Genomic DNA, 18,818 nt, shown 5'->3' with positions numbered 1-18,818 from the left:
GACATCAATCTGAAGTGTTGATATGCATTCATGTCCGCAATACTGAATCATTTCCTCACAGGAACAGTGAATAAATCTTCAAAGGGACTGTCTCAGATTGTTTTACGTACAAAATTTGAACCTAGGCAAACCATTTACTTTAGGCAAGGTAACGTTGCTTATAAAGAGACTAAAACACGGAAACCAGTTTATTGTCTCACAACAGGATGTCACACTGAGGACAATGTTTTAAGGAGTTGACAGGGAAATGAAGGGTTGAAACCACTACTGATTCATAAGTACAATACCTTCACGGGAGGTGTAGATAATAAAGATAAGTGCATTTTCCATGCCTCTTGTTACAGAACCACCAGAAGGTACTGGAAGCAGTTTTTTTTTTCAAATCTTCTAGATATGACATTATATGATGCATACATCCTGTACATAAAGAACACTGATAAGCCTTTAGCAAGATGAGACTTCATGGTCAGTATAGTTAGGGGATTGCTAAATGAACAGTTCCCAATTCCAGTTGTGAGGCCAGCAGGTCATGCAGAAGGCCCCTCTCATGCTCTTGAAAAATTGCCACAGAATAACAATCGCCTATGTGTTGTGTGCTTGCAAGAAAAGGAGTCTGCATTCTGGTGTCCAGGATGTAATGGTGGTATTCACCAGGGGTGTTATCATAAACTAGTGCACTTCTGGAGGCCTGACAATCGTGGAGTAAAAAGAAAGACCCACCCAAGTGACTGAGTGAAATGTACAAGTGGTAGCATACAATTGCTGTATACATTGTAGTATAATTTTTCCAGCTAAGAACAGTATTATAAACTATATACTGGTAGGCTACACAACTATTTACTATGAACTGGTGCTCCTTTTGTATATGTCATTTTTTAAAATAACAAAAATTTTGGAAAAATAGACAATATAAACAAATTCAATATATTTTTGGTCTTACACTTGGTGGATGATAAATAACAGATTTAGTATCATCATCATCTTATTCCTTGTACTTTTGAGGATAAAAGGGTGTACTGTTTATGTATGTATAACATGTCAACGATTTTTAACACAATCTACCTATATATATAAAATAAGTGTTTTGTCTGTACATTGCTCAGAATTTAAAAAGGATGGTATTTCTGTATCAGTCATGTCACCAGTAACAAGGAAATGCACATTTTACTTTTCCGTAATTTCTGTCTGTCTGTATGTATGTACACGCATCACGAGAAAACGGCTGAAGAGAATTTAGTGAATATCGGTATTTAAAGTCTGGGGAATAAGTCCCTACAATCAAGGTCATAAATAATTGTATTCACGCTGAGTGAAATGGTAGTTTAGGGAAAGGCCTAAAATTTAATTCTCAAATATTTATGTTATTAGTGGTTGTATCTATAAATACTACGTAAGTAAAGGTATATGGTATTAAATTTCTGATCATTTATGTGTCATTCATTATTATTATTTTTTTTTTTTGCAAGGGGCTTTACGTCACACCGACACAGATAGGTCTTACGGCGACGATGGGATAGGAAAGGGCTAGGAGTGTGAAGGAAATGGCCTTGGTTTTAATTAAGATACAGCACCAGCATTTGCCTGGTGCGAAAATGGGAAACCACGGAATACCATCTTCAGGGCCGCCGACAGTGGGATTCAAATCCATTATCTCCCGCATACAAACTCACGACTGTGCGCCCCAACTACACGACCAACTCACCCGGTCGTACCGAATGTAACAGCCTGCCTGAATTTTGGCGGGAATTATATGGGGAGTTAGATAACTTTCTTCTTAAGCATGCCATTGTTCTGTTTCATACATTTTCGGATACTACTGGTTCATCATAGCATTCAAGCTATTCAATCCCTACTCTGAGGAACTGATTGGAATGAGCAGTGTGCATATGTAACGGAATAATGGCAGAAGAGTGCGGTTTTCTATTTGATCGAGTATTTTATATAACACTAGCAAGATACCCGTGCTTCACTACGGTATTATACTGATATTCATAATTGAATGCTTATTGTTTTAGATATATAATCTGCCGAAATTCGAGATCTGACTCGTTTTCTGCGAGAATCCGCCAAAATTCGCGATCTGACTCGTTTTCAAATAGATTACGGCAAGTTTCCTCCCATTTTCAATCTTTCTTTCCAGCAATCAATTTCGTACATCCCGGGCTAGCTCCAGGTATTCCACCCGGTCAGTCGGGTCCCTAAGTTTTGGCCATCTTTTCCTATAAGCATTTTTAATACGGATCAAATCCTGCAGGAGAACCGGCGTGGTATCATCTTGGGTGCCTTGGCAATACTGAACTCGCGACCGGACTGCATTCTTAGTCATTACCCGTCCAGGACCCGTTTCCAGCGCGGTCCGCACATTTGACGACGGTCCAGAATATTATTATTTTATTATTATTATTATTATTATTATTATTATTATTATTATAGATGTTCTGGACCCCACAGCAAGATGCAAGACCGCTACTTGGCGGTAAATTACCTCTGTTGCCATTGTCATTGTTGACAATGTGACCAGCACCATTGTCGCGTGTAGGTAAGTGTACAGGATTTCTGGCGATACGAATGACATACTTCCGTTCATTACTGACCTTATTATAGAGGTGAACAATTTGACGGTCACTCTCATTCCTATCGTTTATTTCAACTGTGTTTAATTTTTTATTTATATGCCAGGAGAATCTACTGTAATCTAAGAACGTTCTCCGAAGGAAAAGATGGCTGTTGAAAACGAACCCAGGAAAGATTTAAAATGATCGGTTTATGATCAGAATAAGTACATCGAAAATCTACAGCCTGTTTCCAGTAATTCGACATGGTTAGGAATGGAATGAATAAAGCCCCCATCTAGCGGCGACAATAGAAATTGTGCCGGCTGCCGAAGCAATCCTCTCGGGCAATGATCGATGAATGACAAATGAAATGAAATATTGTACAGTGATGCTGGAATGAATGATGACAGGGAAAACCGGAGTATCCGGTGGAAAACCTGCCCCACCTCCGTTTTGTCCAGCACGAATGTCAAATGGAGTGATCGGGATTTGAACCACGGAACCCAGCTGTGAGAGGCCGGCGGGCTGCCGCCTGAGCAACGGATGCTCCTTATAAGTACATTATGAACAGTAAAATCAATTGGTCTCACCTCCTTTTACACCCCACCGCCGTTAAATTTATTTACCCCCCCCCCCAAAAAATTAAAAGAAGGCGTGTTTTTTTATGTTTAAAGGAGATTCCAAACACTAATATTCACGTCTATTACCTTCAGTTTTGAGATATAAGTATCCCCATAAAAATAATTCACTTTTTTCACATCCTTTCACACTCCTCCCTCCCCAAGTGAATTTTCCGGCAAAAAAATACTTGTTTCTTTAATAGTAAAGGATCTTCTAAATACCAATTATCATGACTCTAACTTCTTCAGTTTTTGATTTATGTGCCCTCATGAAAGGAATTCAAGTGCTTTTCACTCCCGCCCACAAGATGATACCCCCCCCCCCCCAAAAATGCGTCTTTCTTTGTTTTAAAGGAGATCCAAGTACCCATTTTCACGTCTGTAACAACTTTAGTTTTTACTAGATGTAAGTATTCTCATACAATTAAGTCAATTAATTTTTCAATTCTTTCACCTCCTCCCCCTTCATTGTATTTTCCGAGCATACGTGTTTCTTTTCTTTTAAAGCAGATTCCAAATATCAAATTTCACGTCTGTAACATCTTTTTTGAGATACCATTAGCCTAATTAAAAGAATTCAACACCATTTTCAGTCACTTTTACCCCCCGCCCTCTTCCACTCAAGTGGTATTTCCGAAAACTAAAAATACGCGTTTCTTTATTTTTAATAGAGATAAAAAAATGCAATTTTTCACTTCTGTAACATGTTAAGTTGTTTGTGATATGCTGTAGAAATTCTCATTTTAAAATTTCACCCCCTTTTTAGTTCGCCTTAAGAGGAGTTTCCAAAAAGAAATCACCTGTGTTCCTTTACATTTATAGGAGATTCCAAATACCACTTTTTACGTCTGTAACATTTTATATTTCTCAGATATTCTGTAGATATAGTCTTTCAAAAAATTCACCCCAATTTGTCACTCCTGTTTTACCGCCATTAATTGGATTTTCCAAAAACAAAAAAATACGTGTTTCTTTATTTTTTAAGGGAGATCCCAAATACCAATTTTCAGGTGTGTAATATCTTCAGTTTCTGAGATATAAGTATCCTCATTAAAGGCTTTCAACCCCTTTTTCACCCCTCCTTTGGGTTTTCCGAAAACAAAAAGTACACGTTTATTTATTTTTAAAGGAGATTCTAAATACCAATTTTTACATCTGTAAACTTAAAAAGTTTTAAGATATAGATACACTCATTTTAAAAATTCACCCCCCCCCCCTTTTCACCCCTCATTATTTGGATTTTCCAAAAACGAAAAAATACCTGTTTCTTTATTTTTAAAGTAGATCCCAAATACCAATTTTCAGGTCTGTAATATCTTCAGGTTCTGAAATATAAGTAGCCTCATTAAAGGCATTCAACATATTTTCAACCTTTTCCACCCTTCCTATTGGGAATTTCCGAAAACAAAACAATACGTGTTTATTTTTAAAGGAGATTCTAAATATCAATTTTTACATCTGTAAACTTTTAAAGTTTTAAGATGTAGATTCACTCATTTTAAAATTCACCCCCCTTTTCAACCCCCCATTAATTGGATTTTCCAAAAAACAAAAAAACACGTGTTTCTTTATTCTTAAAGGAGACCCCAAATTCAAATTTTCAGGTCTGTAATATCTTCAGTTTTTGAGGTATAAGTATCCTCATTAAAGGCATTCAACCAAATTTTCACCCCATTTCACCACTCCTATTGGGATTTTCCGAAAACAAAAAAATACGTGTTTCTTTATTTTTAAAAGAGATCAAAAGTACCAATTTTCAGGTCTGTAATATCTTCAGTTTCTGAGATATAAGTACCGGTATCCTGATTAAAGGCATTCAGCCCGGTTTTCAGCCCTTTTTCACCCCTCCTATTGTGATTTTCTGAAAGCAAAAAAATACGTGTTTCCTTATTTTTAAAGAAGATTTTAAATACCAATTTTTACATCTGTAAACTTTTAAGGTTTCGAGATATAGATACACTCATTTTAAAATTTCAACCCCCTTTTCACCCCCTTAGCGACGGAATATCCAAAAATCCTCTCTTAGCACGCACCTACACCTTAATATGAATGTATCTCCAAAATTTCATTTCTTTATGTCCAGTAGTTTTGGCTCGGCGATGATGAATCAGTCAGTCAATCAGTCAGGACAAGCTATTTTATATATATAGATTGCTTTTAATCGCTACATACCTACTGACGTTTTTGTAATGACCTATGTTGACTTCAGTTAGGAAAACCACAACGTCAGTCTTTCTGAGAATCCCGTAGCGAAGCACGGGTACATCAGCTAGTTTATACTAAGAGTCTGCAATACCGGTAAAATATCGCTGCCACTACGGGATAAATGACCGCCACTTCGAGGGTTAAGAAACAGCTCTTTTCAGGGTTGAATTTTGAGTTATTTAGTGAATTGTGGTGCTATAATTTGGAATAGGCCTAAATTGTAATTCTAGACCAGGTCATACTACTACGACTACATAACTTTCGTTATGTAGTATTTATCGATAGGACCACTTATAAATATTGTGAATTAAATTTTAGGCCTTCCCCTAAACTACCATTTCACTCAGCGTGAGTAAAATGATTTATAGTCTAGATTGTAGTGGCTCATCCCCCGACTTCACAGTATTGCTCTTATGACAACAGGGTTGTCACATCGAACAGCTCTACTCAACGCCATCACGGGAAAATGGCGGCACATAAATTTGTGAAATCAGCATTGAAATAAAAAAAAATGTTTATGGACTCGAGGGGTGAGGGACGCATTTAATTGCATTTAATAAATTTCTCCAGGCAACGTGGGAACTACTGTGCTCTCATATCGCTCACAAAAACAAGAACAGCTGAATAACAAAACTAAGCACAAATAAAACACATGGCAATTTTTTTATCAGTACAAGTTATGCCATGACATATCGCTGCACACCACAACACCAAAATCTTTAGTAACAACTTCTGTACAGTACGAAAATAATAGAACACACACAAATACTAAGCAGTATACAACCAACTCTCACTCAACACAAGACAATTACGCACTGATTTAAAGCCTAAAAACACACACGCAACAAATAAATACTGTAGATTACTTCACTACAGAAGTGAGCTGCCGGCGGTTCACAGAGTGAGGGACTACACAATTCTTGTACAGAGCAACACAGAAGAAGGAAAATGAAGGAAGGCAATGAAGCAATGGCTGTTCCTGCCATTGTGCTTCCTCCTTAAGAATATATTTATGAAAAAGAAAATGTTATGTAGTTATTTCAATAACTCACAGGCGAAAATGCCTCATCCTCATCCTTTTTATCTGTACTGGGCGAGTTGGCCGTGCAGTTAAAGTCGCGCAGCTGTGAGCTTGCATCCGGGAGACAGTGGGTTCAAATTCCACTGTTGGCAGCCCTGAAGATGGTTTACCGTGGTTTCCCATTTTCACACCAGGCAAATGCTGGGGCTGTACCTTAATTAAGGCCACGGCCGCTTCCTTCCCAATCCTAGGCCTCTCCTATCCCATCGTCGCCATAAGACCTGTCTGTGTGACTTAAAGCAAATAGCTTTTTATGTCTTTCATAATACATTACAAAGTACAGTATAATATCCTTTAATCACAAGGAATTATGGGTGTCTCAGAGGGGGTGTGTGTTCACTTCTTGTAGGTCCATAAGAGCAATACTGTTTCCTTAACATAGAATGAGCTATGTGCATGTGTGCACAAGAAAAGGGACCACTTCTCGGTCAACAGTTCACGAAATAATTGTAAAAAACCACTGAAGGGAGTAAATTTCTAACTTTCATTTTTGATACCTATGTATTGCTTAGACTCATCTACTCACTGCATGAATTTAAAAGCCCTCTGACAATAATCACTGCTGAAACATGAGGTTTATTTAATACTAAGAAAAGGGACCAATTTTCGCATCGTAAGCGAGGGTCCACACACTTATTCGCTCGTGCTCATAGCTGCGCGAGCATAAGATGACTCAGATATCTTATCTTATGATAAATAAACCCTAGCTGGGTACTTCTAATAAAGGTAATAGGTTTCATAAACATCCTCTCTGCTCCAAACATTTCCAATACCAATGCAGTCTTTCAGTGTATTTTATACTGTGGAGAAGTGTGGTGTTCTCCTTATGATTCATATACCGTAGTTGTGTATTTAAGTTTGTTAAAACGTTTTAAAATAGACTAGGTTCCAAAATAAAGACAATGCTGTCATAGTTTTCCATTTTTCCATTTTATATTGTCAGCTGTGAACTTATTTTGCTTGTCCGTCCACTGAAAACTAGAAGAGAAAATATTCTCTCTAGAGCTGTGTTATGTGCAGGTATGGTAGGTATTACTGTACCACTCTTAACGATTCAATTCAACACTTAAAGTACTTACTTCATTCAAAAAGTACAGTCATCAATAAAAATATAAAACCCTTTAAAAATGACTTTTTTCCCCACTGCTTGCCAGTCTGAATTTTTTTCAATACAAATAAGAGCTGAGTGACACCTTCAGTGTTATCATAGTTAATGATTTTCATTTCTGTGTTGGTGGTTACCTAGTTTCAAAAAATATTATAAAGGATCTCCCACCATGGTGTGGGGGTAGCGTGCTTGCCTCTTACCCAGAGGCCCCGGGTTTGATTTCTGGCCAGGTCAGGGATTTTTAACTGCATCTGAGAGCTGGTTCGAGGTCCACACAGCCTACGTGATTACATTTGAGGAGCTATCCGACGCTGAGATAGCGACCGCAGTCTAGAAAGCCAAGGATAACGGGCGAGATGATCCGTCGTGCTGACTGCACGACACCTCATAATCTGTAGTCTTTCCGGCTGAGCAGCGGTCGCTTGGTAGGCCATGGCCTTCGGGGCTGTTACGCCATGGGGTTTGGTTTGGTAAGGCAGTGAATAAAATAATTACAAGTTAAAAAAAGCGCTAGTAGCTAGCTATGAAGTAGCAGAAATAATTGCCAGGAATATGCAGTCACATACAGCAGCAGAAACTTTGAATTTTACTGGCTTGTAAAGAAATAGTTACTCTATGTTAGGAGAGGCTGCTGAGGGGAAGATATCAAAAGTACCTGTGTCAAACAATACAATTGCTCGCTGCATAGAAGACATGTCAGCTTATACTAAAAAGTAGTGGAAAAATGACATGAATGTAAAAAATGTCCACTTTAACTGGATGAATTAATGGACATCAAAGAATTGCCTCTGAAGTCAACAGGGTCATACATATATAATTCTATGACAGCGACACTGGAAGAAAATGGACTGAGTTGGAACAATTGTATTTCAGTGTGCACTGATGGAGCCCCAACAATGACTGGTCGAATGAGAGGTTTTACTTCAAGACTGAAGCAAGATTTTCTGCACACTGGAACCACACCATTTTTTTACATTGGTAAGCTTTGGTGATAAAAACCATTCCTTCAGATCTAAGTACCTACCTAACTAATGAGTTTGGTTGTTGAAATGGTTAATTACATTCAAGGTAGAGCTCTAAAAACTAGACTTCTCAAAGTACTGTGTCAGGAAGCAAGAGCTATTCATGAAACTGATTCTTCACACCTAAATTCGCTGGTTGTCCAAAGACCTGTACCTACTTTCCAGATTTTATGAACTTAGAAATGAGTTATTACAAATATTTGCCACAGAAACACCTGAGTTTGCTGACCTCATTAGCAACGAAACTGTGTTTTCCAAAGTCATCCATCAATACTTCACATCACAGTCTGCACAGTTCCTACACAACATCGCATCACACATTTTGTATTGCTAATTTCGTAACTCAAATGTTCAGATGATCCCCAGCCATAAGACATGTTAATACCAAAAGCTTCAACTTAGATACATAAAAGAACTGACTGGTGCATTCTGAGTTGTCAACATTAAATTGATGTCATCAAAGACTCACTAGAGGGCAGACATGATATGCAGCAAATATGTTATGCTCAGATCTATATAGGTAAATAAAATACCAAGTCTGAAGAATTAGCTAGAAGGCTAGATGACCGTTCACATGTATTGACTGCCAGGGATCAAAATAAATTAAAATGATAAATATATTAAATAATTTGATGGTAAACAAGAAAAACCTAGGGATCTAACAAAACTGAACAGGGGCTGGGAGAAGGGTGTCAAAAACAGGTGGTCCCCTGTAGCAAGGGCGCCCATACCCGGGGGGGGGGCAAGGTGGGGCCGCCCCCTCCCCTCCTAGCTCCCAGGGAAAGACAGAAATCTAGTCCAGTCAGGTGTTTTCCTTTCAAGAAAATGATTTAAAAGTCAGTATTACGCAGAAGCGGTAGTACCGTCCCCCACCAACAGGCAGGGAACACTGTGGGTAATTCTACCACAGAATACAAGTCGCCATTTATCTTCCAAAATATTTAAAATACTATGTACCCCCAGATCTGGGCCCCCCTACGAACTGTCAAATGGGTGCTGATGCCCTGTAGAAATGCGTAGACCTAATTGGTAACCTTGCCCTAGGTTATAAAAACCTTATTTCCATAATGCCATGTATTTTCCTTGTTTGGTCTAAAATAGAAGTAAAATAAAGACAATATCTTAACTGAACGACTGTGTTTAGCTGAGCAAGTCACATTATCACCACACAATGGTTTATACTATATAAATAAATCATACCTACTAAAAAAAGTCAAAAATTATTCTGCAAGCTTTCTACTGTCAAATGGTAGATATTTTCAAACTGTATGACGGACTTCCTTTAACACAGAGAGAGCCTTCCAAATGAAAATGCTCAATACAGAAAATGCTTCCCTATCAAACTGTTTTCAGCCTATCTAATCTAACATGGTTAAGAGGGGCATAGCAAAGGAGGGTTAATGGGGGATTAGAACTCCCCCACGGGAATTTTACAAAAGAAAATAAACAGAAACTGACAATAAACAAGTGAAAATCGACTCAATGGATTGGAGCTTTTGAACGTTCACAGTGACAATTGCAAAAACAACAGATCTCTTGAATCTACCGTACTTTCTAAGAAGCCTCAAAAGTTGGATTTTTTATTCTGCCGTGAAACTATTCACCTCGATCATATTATTTTTCTGTATTTTAATGTAAAATTGTGTAGTAACCGGTAGGCCTACTGTAATTTAAATACGGTACCGGCATCAACATAATTTATTTGTATATTGTCCTTATAACGACACACGCACAAGCAAGCACCTTCATTGTGTTCTATCATAATTTTTAACTATAACCCTTACTATATTGTACATTTCTTCTACATCAAGTTCAAGAACACTGCAATTATCTTCACCATATTTAAAAAATATAGTATATAACGTTCTCAATTCTCCTCGCCGTTTTTTTTTTTTTTTTCATGCGACTCGACTGGATACCAAAGTACTTACTTGCTGTAAAGCACGCGCTAGCCATAACACAAGTAATAACTACTGTATGTAAGCCTATGTGCTTAGTAATTACTTACAATGCGGTACCGTGTGAATTATTCCAAGGAGATAAGACGTATGACCAAACACTGTATTTGGTATGGCCGAGAGCAACTAGTCACAGTCACAAACAATTTAAACAAATCGTACAGTGATGCCTCCAGAAACAACGATCACTCAATTCCACAATCACATCATACTGAACAACACTTTAACTTATCATAAAATGAAGCGAATGGAAGGTCACAAGACTATTTAACTGGAAGTTATTGGTGAATGCTCATTGCAAGAATTAGACTTGGCAATCAATAAATACACTTACATTGGCGAGTGACAAGCAAGATAGCTGCATTCCTATGACGCAATGCCGCACGCTGAGTGAACAACAAAGGTGTACTATAACGTCATATCCGTTTCTACTGAACCAACGGGTCGGTTGGTGCGGATACTCTTCTTTTTACACCCTCTGAATATGACGCCAGTGAGCATGCTTTAAATTTGTGATTCACCAAAAGCATGTTCTGCCATCATATGAAACGTGAACTCCCCGAAACGAATAACACAACTACGAGGCGTACGAGATCAAGCGTGCCCACTTTACGAAACTAAGAACCAATCTAATTGTTTTCGATTAGGGTTGGACGTGCGGAACTTTCTAAACGTAGATTTTATTATTATTATTATTATTATTATTATTATTATTATTATTATTATTATTATTATTATTATTATTATTATTATTATTATTATTATTATTATTATTATTATTATTTTAGTAGTAGTAGTAGTGAATGAGTGAAGTCAAAATGATCACGAAATCAATTCTCTCTTGAAAGGAGCAACCTTACATTGATAGAATCATGGCCGTACGCCCGTACCCTCCGGGGGGAGGGGAGGGGAGTTCAAACCCCACCACCACAATCCGAAATAAAACGTGACTTTACAAATTTAAACGGGTTTTCAGAAATCGAATCCATTAAATCAAAACTATGAAATTAAGAATCAGAACGCGCCTCTGTGGTGTAGTGGTTGTTGTGATTAGCTGCCACCCCCAGAGGCCCGGCTTCGATTTTCGGCTCTGCCACGAAATTTGAAAAGTGGTACGAGGGCTGGAAAGGGGTCCACTCAGCTACAGGAGGTCAACTGAGTAGAGGGGGGTTCGATTTCCACCTCAGCCATCCTCGAAGTCATTCTCCGTGGTCTCCCATTTCTCCTCCAGGCAAATGCCGGGATGGTGCCTAACTTAAGGCACGGCCGCTTCCTTCCCTCTCCCTTGATCTATCCCTTCCAATCTTCCCATCCCACCCCGGCGAACCCCCCCCCCCCCCCCCCCCCCGCTCCACCCCACACACGGCCCACAGGTGAGGCCGCCTGGGCGAGTTACTGGTCGTCCTTTCCGGTTGTATCCCCCGATCCAAAGTAGAGGTAGGATCTTTCACTGAGTCCGAGGGAAAAACCAACGACGTTAAACGGATTAAGAAAGAAAGAAAACAAGTAGGTATTTAACAATTAAATAAAAAAATGCTGGTTTTTAATATTTTTAATCAACTTTGCATTTTTTCAATTATTTATAGTCCAGACAAAGTTATTCTTGTCAAATGTTTTACTTAAGTCTTTTATTAGCGTCGTATAAATACAGAAAACATTACAACTAAGTAGCCTAAACTCGTGTAAATAAAGTAAACACGGAAAACATACAGTCTGTCTTTATTGTTAAAAGTAAAGTAAACTCGTGTCCTCATCCCGACGTGGTGCAGCTCTTTTCAGGCACACCCCCAATGGCAGTACCGGGAATCGAACCCGGGCCTCCGAGGACGACAGTTAATAGCTTTAACAGTGACGCTACGGAGACGAACATTTTACGTGCTGAAATACCGTACCTACCTATATATCTGAATGGTTATATGCCTAGAAATTATACTTCACTTTACTACTACTATTAAAATAAACGGGGAGGCGGGCCTCTTAGGCAGTAATGCCATCTTTCAGCTGGCAGATTTTTCACTGTGAAGGAGATGCTCGGAGAAGGTGAGGGGTTTGGCGGTCGTGGCCTATAGTAGGAACTGTCCCGGCATTCAGAATGGAAAACCATTATTAGACAGCCGACGTTTGGGGCCAGCCGTGAGATCCAGCCCTTTCCCGTCTCCCGAATGCAGAGACGTAGAGCTACGGTAGAGCCGTGGCCACCGCTCCTCTGCTCGGTTGGCCAGTCGGAGTGCAGAGCTGTTGGACCACGGACCAGCCGTGGCCATTTGTGGACCGAGAGCCACACTGCATCTACCGAACAACCTTCACTTTGTTTTTCATTCCCCGCCCGAAGGACTGGGCGGGCCCCTCGAAGCGTAACGCGCTCTCTCGGGCCGGGAGAAGGGAAAAGTGTTTAAGAGGTGTGATAGAAGAAGAAGATGGGTATAGCGATTGTGAAAAGTTATGGGGAAGGAACGGTGGGTCTTCTTAGCTGGGGAGTTGTGCGCTAGGAGTGAAGTGTAAATGAATGTAACAGGGTGTAGATGGTATGTGAGGAGTTGCAGAATTGTTGTGATATTGTTGAGGGAAGTGATAAGGAGTCGGATGATATCTAGCGTTGGAGGTGGTTGGGGGAAGAAACTAGGTAGAGAAAGGCGTGGGCAAACGGGTGTACTAGGTTGAAAAGGAGGAGCTGGCCGGGGGCGGCGATATGGTGGGTTGAAATGTTGGCGAATAGGTTGAGGTGAGGAGAGAGAGAGAACTCAACTTTCTGACGATGGTGATAGATGTAGGCTCCAATGGCAATAAGTCGTTGGACATCTTCGGCAGTTGGAAGATGGACGCGGACCATATACGTCGGGCCGGAGGAGTTCTTGATCCGAAAGACGCGACGGACTGGGACGCCTGTGGTTTGAAGTTCCTGAAGAATCGTTCGGGCTGAGAGAGCAGGATCCACTCCGCGGGTCACACAACTGTACATGGTGTGACAGGTTGATGAGGACTGCGTGGATGATGTTGCGGTGGAAGCTATGGCGTCGGCGGCGTGCGTAGATGATGGTGACGAAGGCAGTGCTGCAGCTGTAGACGGAGATGTCTCAGTGGGCTGGTACGGGGGTTGAGGTCCTTCAGGGGTACGGCAGAGAGGGAGGGAAGAAGTCATGAGAGGAGAAGGGTGGCATGTTACAACAGTTGTGACCGGAATGGATGGATGGATGGATGGATGGATGGATGGATGGATGGATGGATGGATGGATGGATGGATGGATGGATGGATGGATGGTGTGACGGTAGTGGTGATGGTGGTGCTGGTGATGGGAGTAGTGTAGGAACGAGAGGAAGATGGTGGGGGCGGTGCCTACTGTGGTGGTGCTTCTTCGGCAAAGTACGAAGGACTAGACGTCACTCGATGGATCTGGCGGTCCAAGTAGATTCCGTTTGCAATGAAATGTGGAACGGCGTCCGCTGAATGGAGATGGAGCAGGACCCGACGTATAGGAACGAAGTCTTGCAGTATCGTTGAGACGCTTCGGGCTGGGACGTGTGCCAGTTGGAGTTTGATAAGTAAGTCCTGGTCAGAAAGGGCGGGATCAATATCATGGAGCACGCAGCTTGACATGGTGCTGATGGGGGGGGGGTCTGACTACCAACTAGGTGTCGGCCCAATATGCTGATTGTATCGGCGGGAAGCAAAGTTATAGATGGTGAGCCACCCAGCCGAGCAAAAATGATTAGAAGGTGCGACGGAGTTCGGTGCAATCCAAATCAGAGACGATATGTGCTTCACTTTTTGACACATTTGTTGTCAGTTCATGTGAATCAAGTTTTTATAGGTACTTAAGATATTTTTCTACTTTCCTGGCCTATTTCCCCAGTTATCTGGGATCGGCACTAATGTGGATTAAGGGCTGGAGGATAAATGGATTTAAAAAGAAAGAAAAAAGCTGACTTCTAGTCAAGGTTCACATCAAGGTTAATACATGTGACATTTTACAAATAAGAGGTTCTGTCCCAAAGGTTTAGATTTACACAAAACTATAGGTGACTACAAGATTAAAAGCCACGTAATGTTGTTACTTAACCCTCTTTTTTATATGTAGTAGGAGAGGGGGCAAATTGAACATGGGGCACATTTGAACATTTTAAATACCCGACCTATTTCAAGAAAATACTCTTTGAAATCAGCAGAGCAGTCACTAGTTTTCTTTTCAAGTCCCACCATGTAGGCTACACCAGTGTTTCTCAATGTTTATCGGACCGCAGCCGGGCAATTTCGTTTCGAAAGATCCTGCGACTTAGCGCCAGTAAAAATATTTATATTTTAGTTCAGCATTATTTCAAAAATTGTTCTTAACCAAATTTACACGACTATAAGAGTCAAATATTATGTCTTAAAAGTGAAGTGTTACGTAAGTTTAATTTTACATTAAATAGCATTATTTTATTGCACATGCTAAAATGTTAATTCAGTGTCCGCCTAGTGGTCATGATCGTTACGGTCTGACATCGAGGTTAGGTGGTTCCAGTCCCATTGGGCGAAAAAAAAAAATCACCAACAGGATGTTGACCGGCAGGGTAGGAGAGATGGTGGTATACAATTTCTAAAAAACTAGATTGCATATCAAAAGTTTGGATAAAATTCCAAACCTCTCCGCAGTGTTCATATGGTGTAAGGGCATATGAGGCTGCTGATGGTGATTCGTCCTTCGGATAGAGATGCTAAACCTTGAGCAGATCCCTTGGTGCTATATGACATGAGTACGCTATGTGCCGGCATCAGGTTTCACCCTCTCCCTTCCTTCTACCATATATATTATGCCATTAGTTTGATCTCATTCACTCCTCTGATCGGGTTGACGTCAGGAAGGGCATCCGGTCGTAAAAATTCGCTACGAAGATTAATCTCACTTCATACCTGACCCCGTAGAGAAACGGCTTAAGTGTCGAACACACGCTAAAATTTAGCCGTTGTCTTGAAGTATACAGCAATTATTTACTGGAAAATAAAATTTAGTACAAGCTTCTTCTTCTTTTATTATTATTATTATTATTATTATTATTATTATTATTATTATTATTATTATTATTATTATTATTATCATCATCATCATCATCATCATCATCATTATTACCACCACTACTACCGCTTTCCCGCACATGTAGGTTCGCGGGTGCGACCTGTGTCGCGCATATGGATTTGGCCCAGTTTTACGGCCGGTTACCCTTTCTAACGCCAGCCCTATGTGGAAAGAGGTATTCACTATTGCGTGTTTCTGTGGTGGTTGATTGTGTGGTGTTGTGTTGTGTGAATATGAATAGGAGAGTGTTGATACAAACGCGAACCCCAAGTCCCCGAGCCAGAAGAACTAATCAGACGTGATTAAAATCCCCGACCTGACCGGCAATCGAACCCGGGACCCTCTGAACCGAAGACCTAAGCGCTGACCATTCAGCAAAGGAGTCGGATAAAATGTAGTACCAACTTGCTAAATGCAGCCTATATATGTTTTAATTATTTAGAAGACTCCCACAAATATTGGGACTGCCCTGATGGACACAGTATACCAAACAATCCTAGATACATTAAAACTGACATGGTAGGAGCTACTAAAAGAAACAAATATTTCTGACATGCACTGTCACAATTTCCGTCCTGTGGGCTGGCGTAGACTAGAAACTTATATATTACGTATGAAGGTCCAGATACTTTCTTATATAGTAAATAAATTTCTTTCTTAATCCGTTTACCCTCCAGGGTTGGTTTTTCTCTCAGACTCAGAGAGGGATCCTACCTCTACCACCTCAAGGGCAGTGCCCTGGAGCGTGAAACTTTGGATCGGGGGACACAACTGGAAAGGAGAACCAGTACGGTACTTCGCCCAGGTGGTCTCACCTGCTATGCTGAACAGGGGCCTTGAGGGGGGGATGGGACCATTAAGGGAGATTGGGACTGAATTTTAGGCACATTTTATCAAATATTTCGAACTTTGGATTTCACATAACTTAATGCTCTACCCCTGACCATTGCGGATAAATTAGCGGTATAATTTTCCACGTTCCACCATTTTTAAAGGCAGAGTGAGACATTTAAACGCCTGCTGCGCAGCCATTTAAACGCCCCTCCCTCTTCGCTTCTCATAGAACATTATCCTGCACACGCATTTATGCGTTTTTTTTATCACATAATTTTGAAATATGGTGTATGGCACCAACACAGTACTGAAGGTCTGTCTGTCTGTTAGGTCAACAGCCCAGAGGCTGGTTGGATCCTCAAATAGCACCACCAAGGGTTATGCGGTTATAAGGGAACCCCAAAAACCAATGGCCGCACCAAAATGAGGCGTACTAGGCAAGATGAGGAGTGAAGTAGTTTGCCATTGCTTTCCTCGCTGGGTCAGAAAGTGCTATTGCAGCACGACTGACCCTGTGAGCAGCACCTTTCATAACACTCAGATGTACTAGTCATACTCTGAATGTCATTACTCAGCACTACCCATACCCTAGCAGCTTCCATATTGTCACAGCCTTGGATGTTGACTGGGACTTCGGTGGAAGGAAGCTACACTTTACTCTGGCCTGTGCCAAGAGATGGATGCAAAAGTACTGTATCCATCAAGAAATGACAGCAGGCAGAGTACTGAAGGAGGAGTGTGTAAATCACATTGCTAAGAGACTGGGAACAGGTTTGAGACAGATGCTATAAACTTGGAAAGTGAAGGGTGTTCAGTTAGGTGGCCGTTCAGGTGGTCTTACTAATGCTACAATTACCAACCTTACCAGCTATTATAGGAATGATATTGCACAAAACACACTTATTGTTGCAAACATGAAAAATGCTATCTCGGCCACACTCTACTATTACATATCCACTGACAGTAAGCCCCAACATAAGAAATGCCCCCAAGGCTAAGATGATTATTGGTTACAAGGATAATGTCCAGATAGAGGAGGAGACTAAGGCTAAAGAAGTATTAAAATTTACATATGATAACAATGACATCTACAATAAGATACAAAAGTTGAAAACTAGAAAAGCAGCTGGAATTGATCAGATTTCTGGGGATATACTAAAGACAATGGGTTGGGATATAGTACCATATCTGAAGTACTTATTTGATTATTGTTTGGTCGGAGGAGCTATACCAGATGAATGGAGAGTTGCTATAGTAGCCCCTGTGTATAAAGGAAAGGGTGATAGACATAAGGCTGAAAATTACAGGCCAGTAAGTTTGACATGCATTGTATGTAAGCTTTGGGAAAGCATTCTTTCTGATTATATTAGACATGTTTGTGAAATTAATAACTGGTTCGATAGAAGGCAGTTCGGTTTTAGGAAAGGTTATTCCACTGAAGCTCAACTTGTAGGATTCCAGCAAGATATAGCAGATATCTTGGATTCAGGAGGTCAAATGGACTGTATCGCGATTGACCTGTCTAAAGCTTTTGATAGGGTGGATCATGGGAGACTACTGGCAAAAAAGAATGCAATTGAACTAGACAAAAGAGTGACTGAATGGGTTGCTATATTTCTAGAAAATAGAGCTCAGAGAACTAGAGTAGGTGAAGCTTTATCTGACCCTGTAATAATTAAGAGGGGAATTCCTCAAGGCAATATCATCGGAACTTTATGTTTTCTTATTGAACCCGCTCAAAGCCTGAGTCCCAACCAGCATTTATCTCAGGGGGTGTTACGGTCCGAATCTATCGCAACTAATAAACAATAAAAATTTTTATGAAGATATAAGATCTCCAATTAAATGTATGGGCGCCATCCAATTAGTACTACAGGGTTGAACGGGACACACTAATCATTAACTTTAAGGCTCATCATCAAAACACCTAAAAAACAATAATATATTAAATCAGATCTAAGGGAAAAATATGAAGGCTCCGTCCTAGGAAAGGGGACGGATATTTAAACGGTCACCAAGGGTTTACTATTCTACAAGAACAAGAACCTGGAACTGTTTTCTTGCAAATGCTAAAGGAGCATTTTATTTAAGTAAACAACATAATTTTTTACACACAACCAAAATCTGTTGATCCTTAATTTGCCGGGATTGGCAAATTATTCCTGAAACTTTTTACACAATATTTGACACTTTTGACCACCCATCCATTTGGGTGGTGGAACCGTTGATATCTGAAGGTATCAGATTTACCCTCGTTAACACAATTCCATGTAAAGAATGGCTAAGGAGCGCGAGTGCACTTACTGTGGCTGTAGCGAGGCATTGAGGGGTATGAGGGAGGAGTTGGAGAGTTTTGATGGAGATAATTAGGATTCTCACAG

The 18,818-nt window shown here is 40.3% G+C and overlaps 1 protein-coding gene across 3 annotated transcripts in view; it reads right to left on the bottom strand.

The window, feature by feature from the left end:
* Positions 1–10,958, bottom strand: part of LOC136886409 (uncharacterized) — a 314,687-nt gene extending 303,729 nt beyond the window's left edge. The window contains exon 1 of one of the 3 annotated variants that reach the window (XM_067159198.2): positions 10,884–10,958. The gene's annotated coding sequence lies outside the window, so the exon portion shown is untranslated. Of the gene's footprint in view, positions 1–10,599; positions 10,772–10,883 lie in introns of those variants that run through there. The other 2 variants (XM_067159185.2, XM_067159191.2) reach the window with 2 other exon arrangements.
* Between the last annotated feature and the right edge of the window lie 7,860 nt (positions 10,959–18,818).

This window comes from Anabrus simplex, chromosome 1, assembly GCF_040414725.1.
Source record: "Anabrus simplex isolate iqAnaSimp1 chromosome 1, ASM4041472v1, whole genome shotgun sequence".
In the NCBI taxonomy this organism is placed as follows: Eukaryota; Metazoa; Arthropoda; class Insecta; order Orthoptera; family Tettigoniidae; genus Anabrus; species Anabrus simplex.
Note: the sequence above shows the minus strand (reverse complement) of the source record. Positions and strands in the feature narration are given on the sequence as shown.